The sequence below is a fragment of the Medicago sativa genome, chromosome 1 (genome assembly GCF_051527215.1).
Source record: "Medicago sativa cultivar Bolivia chromosome 1, Bolivia_mono, whole genome shotgun sequence".
Lineage (NCBI taxonomy): Eukaryota > Viridiplantae > Streptophyta > Magnoliopsida > Fabales > Fabaceae > Medicago > Medicago sativa.
Window position 1 is genome coordinate 74,640,210 of NC_140749.1, and position 13,050 is coordinate 74,653,259.

The 13,050-nt window shown below is 35.7% G+C and overlaps 1 long non-coding RNA gene across 1 annotated transcript; it reads right to left on the reverse strand.

Moving 5' to 3' along the window:
- Positions 1-2,457: 2,457 nt before the first annotated feature.
- LOC146957363 (uncharacterized) lies at positions 2,458-5,255 on the reverse strand. Its single transcript, XR_015018430.1, has 3 exons — positions 5,155-5,255; positions 4,264-4,386; positions 2,458-2,763 (listed from the first exon to the last, which is right to left on the reverse strand). It is a non-coding gene; the product is annotated as an uncharacterized LOC146957363 (long non-coding RNA).
- Between the last annotated feature and the right edge of the window lie 7,795 nt (positions 5,256-13,050).

Sequence of the window (13,050 nt, forward strand, 5' to 3'; positions counted from 1 at the left end):
ATAATATTTCTCCCCCACTTGGAAAAATACCTATTTAATAACTATTAACATATATTTCACCAATATAACATATATTAATAATATTTCACATAATATTCTAATAAATCAATTCAAATAACAATTATGAAAAAGTGGGCGTTACATTGGTTGTATCTCAAGATCCTTGTCCGGTTGGCTACGACTGTAGAATGTATGTTTTTTCATGTTCTTTGTAAGTCCGTTAGTTGTTTGTGGCAAGGAATGAGATCCTAAGCGAAAAATTTCTTATATCCAAAGGCTTATTTGGCGCCTGAAATTCTTGTCTGCCAAGGATTCTGCATTTTGTATCATTTGTTGTACTCCTTCTGGTCCTATATATAAGAGAAATTTGCGTCAACAAAAGTTAATGTATCTGGTTAAAAAATTGGACCAAATACATTAACTTTTGTTGACCCAAATTTCTCTTATAAATAGGACCGGAGGGAGTATTTTGTTACTGTCATAGTTTTAATATATCAAATTGATATAGGTGATTATTTGGGGACTGAACTTCTCTTAAGAGTTAGGTTAGCAGAACCATATATGTACTAGGAGGTCTGATTTATAGCTTGGTTGGCCTCAACACACTATTTTCATTGGTTGGAAGATATTTCAAGAGGGTTGTGTTAAACTCAACTGTGATGACGCGCATAAAAGCTAAGTTAGTCTTTTGGGATGTGGTGGAATTTTCCGTGATAGCAATGGAAATTGTTTGAATAGTTATGCCAATGAGATAAGATCATGCGACGCGCTTCAAGCAGAGATGTGGGGCATGTATGTTGGTATGGATATGGCTCGAAGCCTCGAAGACAGGGGATCACTCGCCTACAAGTGAAGAGTGACTCCAAAGTTTTGGTCGACATGGTAACTGGAAAATGTTACATCAACGGGAATGTTCCTACCTAGATTTGGCGCACTCGTGGTCTAAAAAAACATGAGTTGGCAAGTTCAAATCAACCATACGTGAAGGAAACAGATCGGTGGATTGACTAGCAAATTTTAGTGTATTTTTGGACTCCTTTGATTTACTCCATCCGGTCACATTTATAAGCAAAAAACAATTTTTTCGGTTCATTGAATATCTAATGTATCTAGTCTATATGAAGACCAAATACATTAAATATTTGATGAACCTAAAAAGATGTGTTTTGCGTATAAATGTGATCGGAGGGAGTACATGTTATTGAGACTCAGAGCTTCAATGTCTCTTTTTTTATGACATTTCTGGTACTTGCACGCCTCAAAATGTTCGTTTAATCGCTTAGTTTGTTTTCTTGAACTCTGCCCTCTTCTTGTACCAAAAAATAATTAATATAATAATTTAAATGGTTAAATATGTTTTTAGCCCCTATAAAATCATGAGTTTTCAAGTTTAGTCCCTATAAAATTTTAATGGTAATTTTTTTAGTCTCCCATAATATTAGAGTTCGTAAGAATAGTTCCTATTTTAAAAACTATTTACAAAAAATGAATATTTTTTAGTCTTACAAAATAGTCCCTATAAAATGCAAATAAAAACTAAAAGTGAACAAATTTTTTATATGAACTAAACTTAAAAACTTGTAATTTTGTAGGGACTAACAACATAGTTAACCCTAATTTAAATTTGTTTATTTTGTTACTAGACCATCGACCCGTGCTAACGCACGGGTCATATATAGTTTAGTATATTACTTGCAATGCATTGTAATATTAGATGCGAAATATTAGAAACAGTGTCAAAGAACTCATAAGTAGGTTTCTATCTTAATGTGTTTTTTTAAATAAGTTTTTCCTTGTCCGTAATTTATTTTTTAAATAAGCTTTTTCCCAGATCGTCGACCCATGTTGTCGAACAGGTGAAATATTTGTTAGATTTATTATTTTTCAGTCAACTTGATAGTTCCTCTAAATCAATTGGTGCACCAAAAATAAACCAACTAACGAAGAAGTTAAGTGTGAAGAAGTTTGATCTTTTAAGATCTCCGGATGATATGTCTTTTATTGATTCACTCCCAATGCTAATTCTAGCGCCCAACCACAAAACCCTTTTTTATGAAAAAATCACTGGCTAAAGAGCAATCATGTTGGCTTCAGCTGCACCATGTTGGCTATAGATTACACGACTATAAATTCCAAAAATATTGAAAATATAATCCAAATATTATCTATAATATTTCCGTTGCCTTTCGAAACACCAACATTAATATCATGTTACAAAGGTTAGATGACGATAGGAAGCAAGTTGTCTTTAAAAAACCACAGCAATTATAATATTATGATTATGATATGATTTTAGGTATTTTAATGTCACTAGATATCAAATTTACAAATCTTATAAAGTTATACTTTTTAAACAGTGAGAATAAAATTACTTATTGAAAGGAACTGTCTTATTTTGCCATTAACTCTAAGTCTCTAACAACAGTAGATTACTTTCTAAGGACTATCTCAGAGGTGTTCTCAAATGTAACTGGAAATGTTTAGAATGATCGGTCTCAAAGTTGTCGAATTCCAATACAACTACATGCTACATGTGCTCTTAATGAAATATCAGAATAAAAACCAACATAGTATGAGCACACAGTACAAAATGCATAAAGTAATTTTAGTATACTATGCATAGTATGTTATATATCCCTCCTCTGCCAGTTTCTTTTCCTCTGTTGTTGCTAGCAATGGAGCAAAAGAAGAATAAACTGGAACACAAATTTCAGCCGCAAAAGAAGAATATCATATTAACAGTCGGTCTCTCTACGACAGCTTCTGCTGAAAAAATATTAGTCATTGGGTCAATCATACAATCGATATATTACTTCAAAGCCTAATATGTCAAGAAGTATCAGAAAAAAGTAACATGAACAAAAATCCACACAGTTGGTTAGTAACTATGTCAAGTTATCCCAAATAAACCAATAATTCTAAAAACAAATTGAGATTGACTAATAATTGTGTATACGGCAATTACATAGACAATCCAGGTATAGTTGGGTGTGATTGGAAACTTGATGCCAAGAATCCATGTGGGGGTATAGGAAAATGTGCATGTAGAACGATTGAGTTGTTGATGAAAATACTCATCATTAGTACAGAATGATATGTTGGCAAAGTGGAAACAATGTTAGTATATCTTCAGAATAAGTTTAGAGAAAAATTAAAAATTAAAAGTAAAATACTTGGTTGACGAAGTCATAATCATAAAGTAAAATACTTCTATCCTTTCAATTAGCCTGTCAGCATTATTAATTCATGGAAAAGTTTATGGCAGGTTGGACCTAATAGGGTTGACAAATTGCCTAACTACTGCTCAAATTATCATGTCTAGAAAGTAACATGCATATCTACTTATAAGTTAGCCCTTGTGATGATCCAAATGAGTTTCAACAAAGAAACCATTTACAAACAGAACAGAAATTCTAATCCTACTACAACAACCCAATATTATGTATCTAATGTGCATATGAATATTAGCTTTTAGTTATTTACTTATCATGGCCTTAAAGCTAATGTGGCTTATACTACACTAATACGTATAGGAAGAAGTTTCTTTGATATATCAAATCAGATAGAAAATTTAAGAATAACCAAAGAAAAAAATAGTGTGGCAATGCAGAGTAAATAATTACATGAAAAAAAAAACATTTAAAAATAAAAACAAACAAATTGCTTGTGAAAAACAGGGTGTGTGTGTGTGTATATAAACTTATCACATGAGATTAAAAAGCATACAATGAGGGAGTTCCGATCTAAGGAGAAGAAAATGGGAAAGTAAAGTAACTTCAACAAAAAGGATGAAAATCAAGATATCTTCTCTCCCATTCATCTATTTTTGTCAAACAAAACAAATATTTGAATAAAAAACTTCAGTATAAGTAAAAAAATAAATTTTCAAACACCAAGTGTAAATCAATTGCACCGATATTAGTGAAGCATTTGTTATAGTATCTGCTGGCAAAACCATTCTTGCAAACTCAACTTAACTTTGAAGAATTCCATCAGCACCTTTCTATTTTGATGAGCTAAAAAAAAAAAAGCCTAATGTAAGAATAGTCTAGATATAAATTACCATATTGTTCTCAAAAAGTAAATCACTCCAACAGAGAATACTTCGCAGCAATCCATATGTGACAACACAGATATTAAAAAAGCACATCATTCCAATAACAGAATGCTTAGTTGCAACCAATATGCCGCAACTAAAAGAAAAAAATAATCTAAACTATGACATAAAGAAAATAAAGATAGTATTCCAAATTATGACATTACCAAACATACTTCCCACAACATGTAACCAAAGTTGGAGCACATACTGAAGTAGATCCTCTGCTGGCCGAAGCTCTAAGTGCAAGATGTTGCCTCCAAAATGCTGTGAATCTTAACCTGCAGTCACTGTGATAATTTCATTTCATGCATCCACTGTTGTTAAATGTTTGTCATGTTAGGAGACATCTTAATGTTGCAGCTCAAAACCAAGTAACGAACGTCATCAAAAGAACACACTTCATATATCATCATAAGTCGATCAACAACATGCTTAATTTAAAGGCTAAAGTGCAACTTTGGCCCCCTATCTTTCAAAAAGTTGCGATTTTGGCCCCCTAACTTTGAAAACTACAATTTTGGCCCCCCATGTTTAGGGAAATATGCTCTTTTAACCCCCTAACATAAGGGAAATATGTCTTTTGACCCCTTATCTTTTCAAAATGTTGCGATTATGACCCCTTATCTTTTTAAAATGGCCCCTTTTTTTGGACACGTGTCGCCTTCTCAGCAGTTTTCAAAGTTAGGGGGCCAAAATCGCAACTTTTTGAAAGATAAGGGGCCAAAGTTGCACTTTAGCCTAATTTAAAATGTCTTTTTTTTTAGTCTAGATATTTTTTTAACAGCAAATGTAACTCAGCAAGGAGAGAAGGTACTTACTATGTGAAAGTCAAAATATTATCTCAAAATCCACAACAAAATAAAACAAATGGTCCCTGTTCATAGATGAGAAGTCTTAAAGAAGAGGCTGATGGACTCATGAATGAAAGGCAGACCCGAAAACATGAAAAATATTGAATGAACAAAGTCTCACACAAAATGGCTAAAAAAAAACAACAAAAGGCAGACCCAAAATTAAAGTAGCAGCGCAGGAAAAAAATAACAAAAACAAAACACCTAGTGCAGAAGAACACACACCGACCGGCAACAGCCACGATACAAAAGTCCGTCACAAACAATTCAAGATCTTACAAATCCCATCCGAAATTGAATGTTTGTAATGTAACGCCCCATTTTTATTCTAATATTTTAGTAGATGTGTGAATATTTTTATATGACTTTAATTGCTATATATATATATATATATGATTTTATGTGAAATATATGTTTTATATGATTTTATATGAAATATGTTATGATGCTATTTTATTATATGAATATTGGGGTTGTGTATTATTTAAATGAATGTTGTTATTATTTGATAGAAATAATATGAGAAATAGAAATATTATAGAAATAGTATTTATTTTTGGTTAATGGGAATTAAGTGGAAATTAATAGAAATTAAGGGAGTTGGGTGAGAAAAGAAAAGAGAGATATTTTTGAAGTAAAAGAAAGAAAAAGGGAGAGAAACATTTTCACGTAAAAACATTAGAAGAAAACTGGTTTTGGAGAGAAAACCTAGAAGAGGCCAAGAGAGAGCTAGGAAGGAATCGATTGCGGTAGCTTGTCGTTTGGTGTTGCTGAATTAAGGTAAGGGTGGGATTCCTTTCAATAATCATGATATATAATTTGAAAATTGATGAATTTGTTGTTCTTGAAATTAGGGTTTGAGAAGTTATGTTAGATGATGAATTATGATGAAACTTGTTGTTGAATTACATGATTATATGTTGTTTTGTTCCCTATGTTGTATACTAAACCTGTAAACATGTTTGTAAAACAATTTAGGTGATTAGGGGATCAAAGATGGGACTTTTGAGTGAAACCATGTTGAAATCGCAGCATTTTTCTGAAATCTGAAGCAGGATGCGAAAGCGTCGCATTAGCGTCCACACCTTCTAGCTGCCCAGAAATTTTTGTGGAGGACGCGAAAGCGTCCTTTTGACGCGAGTCCTACCCATTTGCTGAGGACGCTAAAGCGTCCCATTAGCGTGCAGAAAGCGTCCTCATCCTGAGTTACGACATTTTGGACGCGAAAGCGTGCTTCGCTCGCGAAAGCGTCCTGTCCCTTTTTGTAGAGGACGCGAAAGCGTCCTTCTGTCGCGAAAGCGTCCCTGGTCCTGTGCGGCCATTTTCTGAATTTTGTTTAGAGCGCTAGGGTCTATTCTAATTATTTTAATAGGTTCCCTTGATTTATTAAGCCATGTTTATGAAGTGAATATATTATTATCGAAGGTTGTACTATATGAAATGTATGTGTAAGCACTTTTGTATAATAAAAGTTGTTGTTCCATTGTCGAAGTTGTTGTATCGTCTAATGTCGAAGTTGGGGAGTGTGTCATAATTGTTTTAGGCACATACGTTGTTGTTGTTGTTGTTGTCGTTGTTGAAGTTGTATGTTGATATACACAAGTTGAGTCCATTTGCATACTCACATCTGTTGGGGGCTTATGCCCTGGAATGTTCATCATTCACCCGTTGGGGGCTCATGCCTTGGAATGTTTATCATTCACTTGTTGGGGGCTTATGCCCTGGGATGCTTTAACCATCCAATTTGTTGGGGGCTTATGCCCTGGAATGCTTAGCATTCAACGCGCGTAGATTGGTACCACCTGCATGATGCATTAGTTGTTGTTGTCGTAGCATTGTTGGGTTGTTGTTGTCGTTGTAGCATTGTCGAGTTGTTGTCGTTGTCGAATTGTCGAGTTATCGGTGTCGTTGTGGATAATGTTGTTGTTGTTGTTGTTGTACCTTGTTGCTGAAAATGATTATGTTGTTGTTATACGTATTCTTATATACATTATTAATGATGCATGTTGTGATATATTGTTATTTTCATTAATTTGATGAATTATATATTATTATTATTGGATAAGTTTCTCACCCCTTCTGCGTATATGTTGCCTCGACCGTGGGTAATGTGCAGGTAATGATGGCTTGTAGGTTGATTGGCTCAAGTGTCTAGGGCTCTGATACATATTAGGATGGGGATCGTCGCGAGTGTCTTCTCATTTCTTTTATGTATCACATATTTTGGAAAGGACTTGCTATTAGAATAAAGTTGAATTATGTTGTGGCCTTTGTGCCAAGATTTTTATTGATGTTGAATTTGGTTAAATTTATATTTTAAAGAATTATTCCGCTGCAGTTTGTAAGATAATTTAAATGTTGGTATTTAAATAAATAGACAATTTTCTATTATGAAATTTTGATTAGCAGTGTGACACTCCGTTGTGTGGTTACTCTGATTAAATTAACTAAAATTACGCTGTTGGGAGAACGGGGTGTTACAATTGGTATCAGAGCAGGTCGGTCCGTCCGGCCAATTAGTAGAGTCGTGTCGAGCCTAGTAGTGTTGTGTGACAATTTTGTATTGTCCTTGTTGTCCTAATTGTTGTTTGTTGTTTGTTGTGCAATCCCTAGTATGAACTGGTTGGAGTACAACCATGTGCATATTAATTGTTTTAGAAAGACGGTGTACTTTTCTTCTGCTGAAGAAGAGAGTGGAGCAGAATTTTTATCTACCAAGCAGCTGAAGCAGTTAGAACATGATGGAAACTTGATGTTTTCCTTGATGGCGTACTTGTCTGTGGAGAATCAGTCGGTAATTGATAGATTGCCCGTGGTGAATGAATTTCCTGAAGTTTTTCCTGATGAGATTCCAGATGTGCCACCAGAGAGGGAGGTTGAATTTTCGATTGATCTTGTGCTGGGTACGAAGCCTGTGTCGATGGCTCCTTACCGTATGTCAGCCTCCGAGTTGGTAGAATTGAAGAAGCAGTTGGAAGAATTGCTTGATAAGAAGTTTGTAAGACCGAGTGTCTCACCTTGGGGAGCGCCGGTATTGTTGGTGAAGAAGAAGGATGGTAGCATGAGATTGTGCATAGATTACCGTCAGCTGAATAAAGTGACGATAAAGAACAGGTATCCACTTCCGAGAATTGACGACTTGATGGATCAATTAGTGGGTGCTCGTGTGTTTAGTAAAATTGATTTGAGGTCAGGTTACCATCAGATTAAGGTGAAGGATGAAGATATGCAAAAGACGGCATTTAGGACACGGTATGGACACTATGAATATAAAGTGATGCCTTTCGGTGTTACTAATGCGCCTGGAGTGTTCATGGAGTATATGAACAGAATTTTTCATGCTTTTCTAGATAAATTTGTTGTTGTGTTTATTGACGATATTTTGATTTATTCTAAGACTGAAGAAGAGCATGCAGAACATTTGAAGATTGTTTTACAGGTGCTGAAAGAAAAGAAATTGTATGCAAAACTGTCAAAGTGCGAGTTCTGGTTAAGTGAAGTAAGTTTCCTTGGCCATATTATTTCTGGTAGTGGTATTGCAGTTGACCCGTCGAAAGTTGAAGCGGTATCGCAATGGGAGACTCCTAAGTCAGTTACGGAGATCAGAAGTTTTCTTGGTTTGGCTGGTTATTACAGAAGATTTATCGAAGGATTTTCGAAGTTGGCACTTCCATTGACTCAGTTGACCTGTAAAGGTAAAGCTTTTGTGTGGGATGCTCAGTGTGAGAATAATTTCAATGAGTTGAAGCGAAGATTGACGACGGCTCCAATTTTGATTTTACCAGAGCCAGATAAACCTTTTGTGGTATATTGTGATGCGTCTAAGTTGGGTTTAGGTGGTGTGCTTATGCAAGATGGAAAAGTAGTGGCTTATGCGTCGAGACAATTGAGAATACATGAGAAGAATTATCCTACACACGATTTAGAGTTGGCTGCTGTGGTTTTAGTGTTGAAAATTTGGAGACACTATTTGTACGGTTCCAGATTTGAAGTGTTTAGTGATCATAAGAGTCTGAAATATTTATTTGATCAAAAAGAGTTGAATATGAGGCAGAGAAGGTGGCTAGAGTTGTTGAAGGATTATGATTTTGTTTTGAATTATCATCCGGGTAAAGCCAATGTAGTTGCAGATGCCTTGAGTAGGAAAACGTTGCACATGTCGGCAATGATGGTGAAAGAATTTGAATTACTGGAACAGTTTAGAGACTTGAGTCTTGTTTGTGAATTGGCACCTCAGAGTGTGTAGTTGGGTATGTTGAAAATTAATAATGATTTCTTGAAGAGTATCAAAGAAGCCCAGGAAGTTGATTTGAAATTTGTAGACTTGATGGCTGCTAGTAATCAGAATGTAGATGGTGATTTTCAGGTTGATGATCAAGGAGTGTTGAGATTCTGAGGCAGGATTTGTATCCCTGATAATGATGAATTGAAAAAGTTGATTTTAGAAGAGAGTCACAGAAGTAGCTTGAGTATCCATCCGGGAGCTACAAAGATGTACCATGACTTGAAGAAACTGTTTTGGTGGTCTGGATTGAAGCGTGATGTCGCACAATTTGTTTATGCATGTTTGACTTGTCAGAAATCGAAAGTTGAACATCAGAAGCCTGCTGGTTTGTTGACACCATTAGATGTGCCGGAATGGAAATGGGATAGCATCTCCATGGACTTTGTGACGAGTTTACCAAACACTCAAAGAGGGCATGATGCCATTTGGGTTATTGTCGATAGATTGACGAAGTCGGCACACTTTATTTCGATTAATATCACCTATTCAGTAGCTCAGTTGGCGGAGATCTATATTCATAATATTGTGAAGTTGCATGGTGTCCCATCGAGTATTGTGTCGGATAGAGATCCGAGGTTCACCTCGAGATTTTGGAAGAGCTTGCAAGAAGCTTTGGGCTCTCAGTTGAAGTTGAGTTCAGCGTATCATCCGCAAACAGATGGTCAGTCAGAAAGAACGATTCAATCATTAGAAGACTTGTTGAGGGTGTGTGTACTTGAGCAAGGTGGAGCTTGGGACAGTCACCTACCATTGATAGAGTTCACGTACAACAATAGTTACCACTCGAGTATTGGTATGGCACCTTTTGAAGCTTTATATGGTCGAAGGTGTAGAACTCCTTTATGTTGGTTTGAGTCGGGTGAAAGTGTTGTGTTAGGGCCTGAAATAGTTCAGCAGACTACGGAGAAGGTCAAGATGATAAGAGAGCATATGAAAGCGTCGCAGAGTCGACAGAAGAGCTATCATGACAAGCGTAGGAAGGACCTTGAGTTTCAAGAGGGTGACCATGTGTTCTTGAGAGTCACTCCTATGACCGGTGTGGGTCGTGCATTGAAGTCCAAGAAGCTGACTCCAAAGTTTATTGGTCCTTATCAGATATCTGAGAGAATTGGCACGGTGGCTTATAGAATTGGTTTGCCACCACATCTTTCGAACTTGCATGATGTGTTTCATGTGTCACAACTTCGGAGGTATGTAGCGGATCCTTCACATGTCATTCCTAGAGATGATGTGCAAGTTAGAGACAACCTTACGGTAGAAACTTTACCTTTGAGGATCGATGATCGTAAGGTGAAGACGTTGAGAGGCAAGGAGATACCTCTAGTGAGAGTTGTTTGGGGAGGAGCAGCTGGTGAAAGTCTTACTTGGGAGTTGGAGAGTAAGATGCAGGAGTCTTATCCTGAGTTGTTTACTTGAGGTAATATTTCGAGGACGAAAGTTGGGGAGAGTTGTAACGCCCCATTTTTATTCTAATATTTTAGTAGATGTGTGAATATTTTTATATGACTTTAATTGCTATATATATATATATATATATATATATATATATATATATATGATTTTATGTGAAATATATGTTTTATATGATTTTATATGAAATATGTTATGATGCTATTTTATTATATGAATATTGGGGTTGTGTATTATTTAAATGAATGTTGTTATTATTTGATAGAAATAATATGAGAAATATAAATATTATAGAAATAGTATTTATTTTTGGTTAATGGGAATTAAGTGGAAATTAATAGAAATTAAGGGAGTTGGGTGAGAAAAGAAAAGAGAGATATTTTTGAAGTAAAAGAAAGAAAAAGGGAGAGAAACATTTTCACGTAAAAACATTAGAAGAAAACTGGTTTTGGAGAGAAAACCTAGAAGAGGCCAAGAGAGAGCTAGGAAGGAATCGATTGCGGTAGCTTGTCGTTTGGTGTTGCTGAATTAAGGTAAGGGTGGGATTCCTTTCAATAATCATGATATATAATTTGAAAATTGATGAATTTGTTGTTCTTGAAATTAGGGTTTGAGAAGTTATGTTAGATGATGAATTATGATGAAACTTGTTGTTGAATTACATGATTATATGTTGTTTTGTTCCCTATGTTGTATACTAAACCTGTAAACATGTTTGTAAAACAATTTAGGTGATTAGGGGATCAAAGATGGGACTTTTGAGTGAAACCATGTTGAAATCGCAGCATTTTTCTGAAATCTGAAGCAGGATGCGAAAGCGTCGTATTAGCGTCCACACCTTGTAGCTGCCCAGAAATTTTTGTGGAGGACGCGAAAGCGTCCTTTTGACGCGAAAGCGTCCTACCCATTTGCTGAGGACGCTAAAGCGTCCCATTAGCGTGCAGAAAGCGTCCTCATCCTGAGTTACGACATTTTGGACGCGAAAGCGTGCTTCGCTCGTTAAAGCGTCCTGTCCCTTTTTGTAGAGGACGCGAAAGCGTCCTTCTGTCGCGAAAGCGTCCCTGGTCCTGTGCGGCCATTTTCTGAATTTTGTTTAGAGCACTAGGGGTCTATTCTAATTATTTTAATAGGTTCCCTTGATTTATTAAGCCATGTTTATGAAGTGAATATATTATTATCGAAGGTTGTACTATATGAAATGTATGTGTAAGCACTTTTGTATAATAAAAGTTGTTGTTCCATTGTCGAAGTTGTTGTATCGTCTAATGTCGAAGTTGGGGAGTGTGTCATAATTGTTTTAGGCACATACGTTGTTGTTGTTGTTGTTGTCGTTGTTGAAGTTGTATGTTGATATACACAAGTTGAGTCCATTTGCATACTCACATCTGTTGGGGGCTTATGCCCTGGAATGTTCATCATTCACCCGTTGGGGGCTCATGCCTTGGAATGTTTATCATTCACTTGTTGGGGGCTTATGCCCTGGGATGCTTTAACCATCCAATTTGTTGGGGGCTTATGCCCTGGAATGCTTAGCATTCAACACGCGTAGATTGGTACCACCTGCATGATGCATTAGTTGTTGTTGTCGTAGCATTGTTGGGTTGTTGTTGTCGTTGTAGCATTGTCGAGTTGTTGTCGTTGTCGAATTGTCGAGTTATCGGTGTCGTTGTGGATAATGTTGTTGTTGTTGTTGTACCTTGTTGCTGAAAATGATTATGTTGTTGTTATACGTATTCTTATATACATTATTAATGATGCATGTTGTGATATATTTTTATTTTCATTAATTTGATGAATTATATATTATTATTATTGGATAAGTTTCTCACCCCTTCTGTGTATATGTTGCCTCGACCGTGGGTAATGTGCAGGTAATGATGGCTTGTAGGTTGATTGGCTCAAGTGTCTAGGGCTCTGATACATATTAGGATGGGGATCGTCGCGAGTGTCTTCTCATTTCTTTTATGTATCACATATTTTGGAAAGGACTTGCTATTAGAATAAAGTTGAATTATGTTGTGGCCTTTGTGCCAAGATTTTTATTGATGTTGAATTTGGTTAAATTTATATTTTAAAGAATTATTCCGCTGCAGTTTGTAAGATAATTTAAATGTTGGTATTTAAATAAATAGACAATTTTCTATTATGAAATTTTGATTAGCAGTGTGACACTTCGTTGTGTGGTTACTCTGATTAAATTAACTAATATTACGCTGTTGGGAGAACGGGGTGTTACATGTAAACTTCCAATGCACTGAAACGATTGAAGATAGAGCACATAAAAGTGAGATCAATAACTCAAATAACACATACAAAGTAAAAAAAAAGGTAAAACCAGGATATGATTTTGAAAAATCAACTCAAAGCATCAAAAAAAATGAGCAAGAAATCAAAGGCACAAAGCA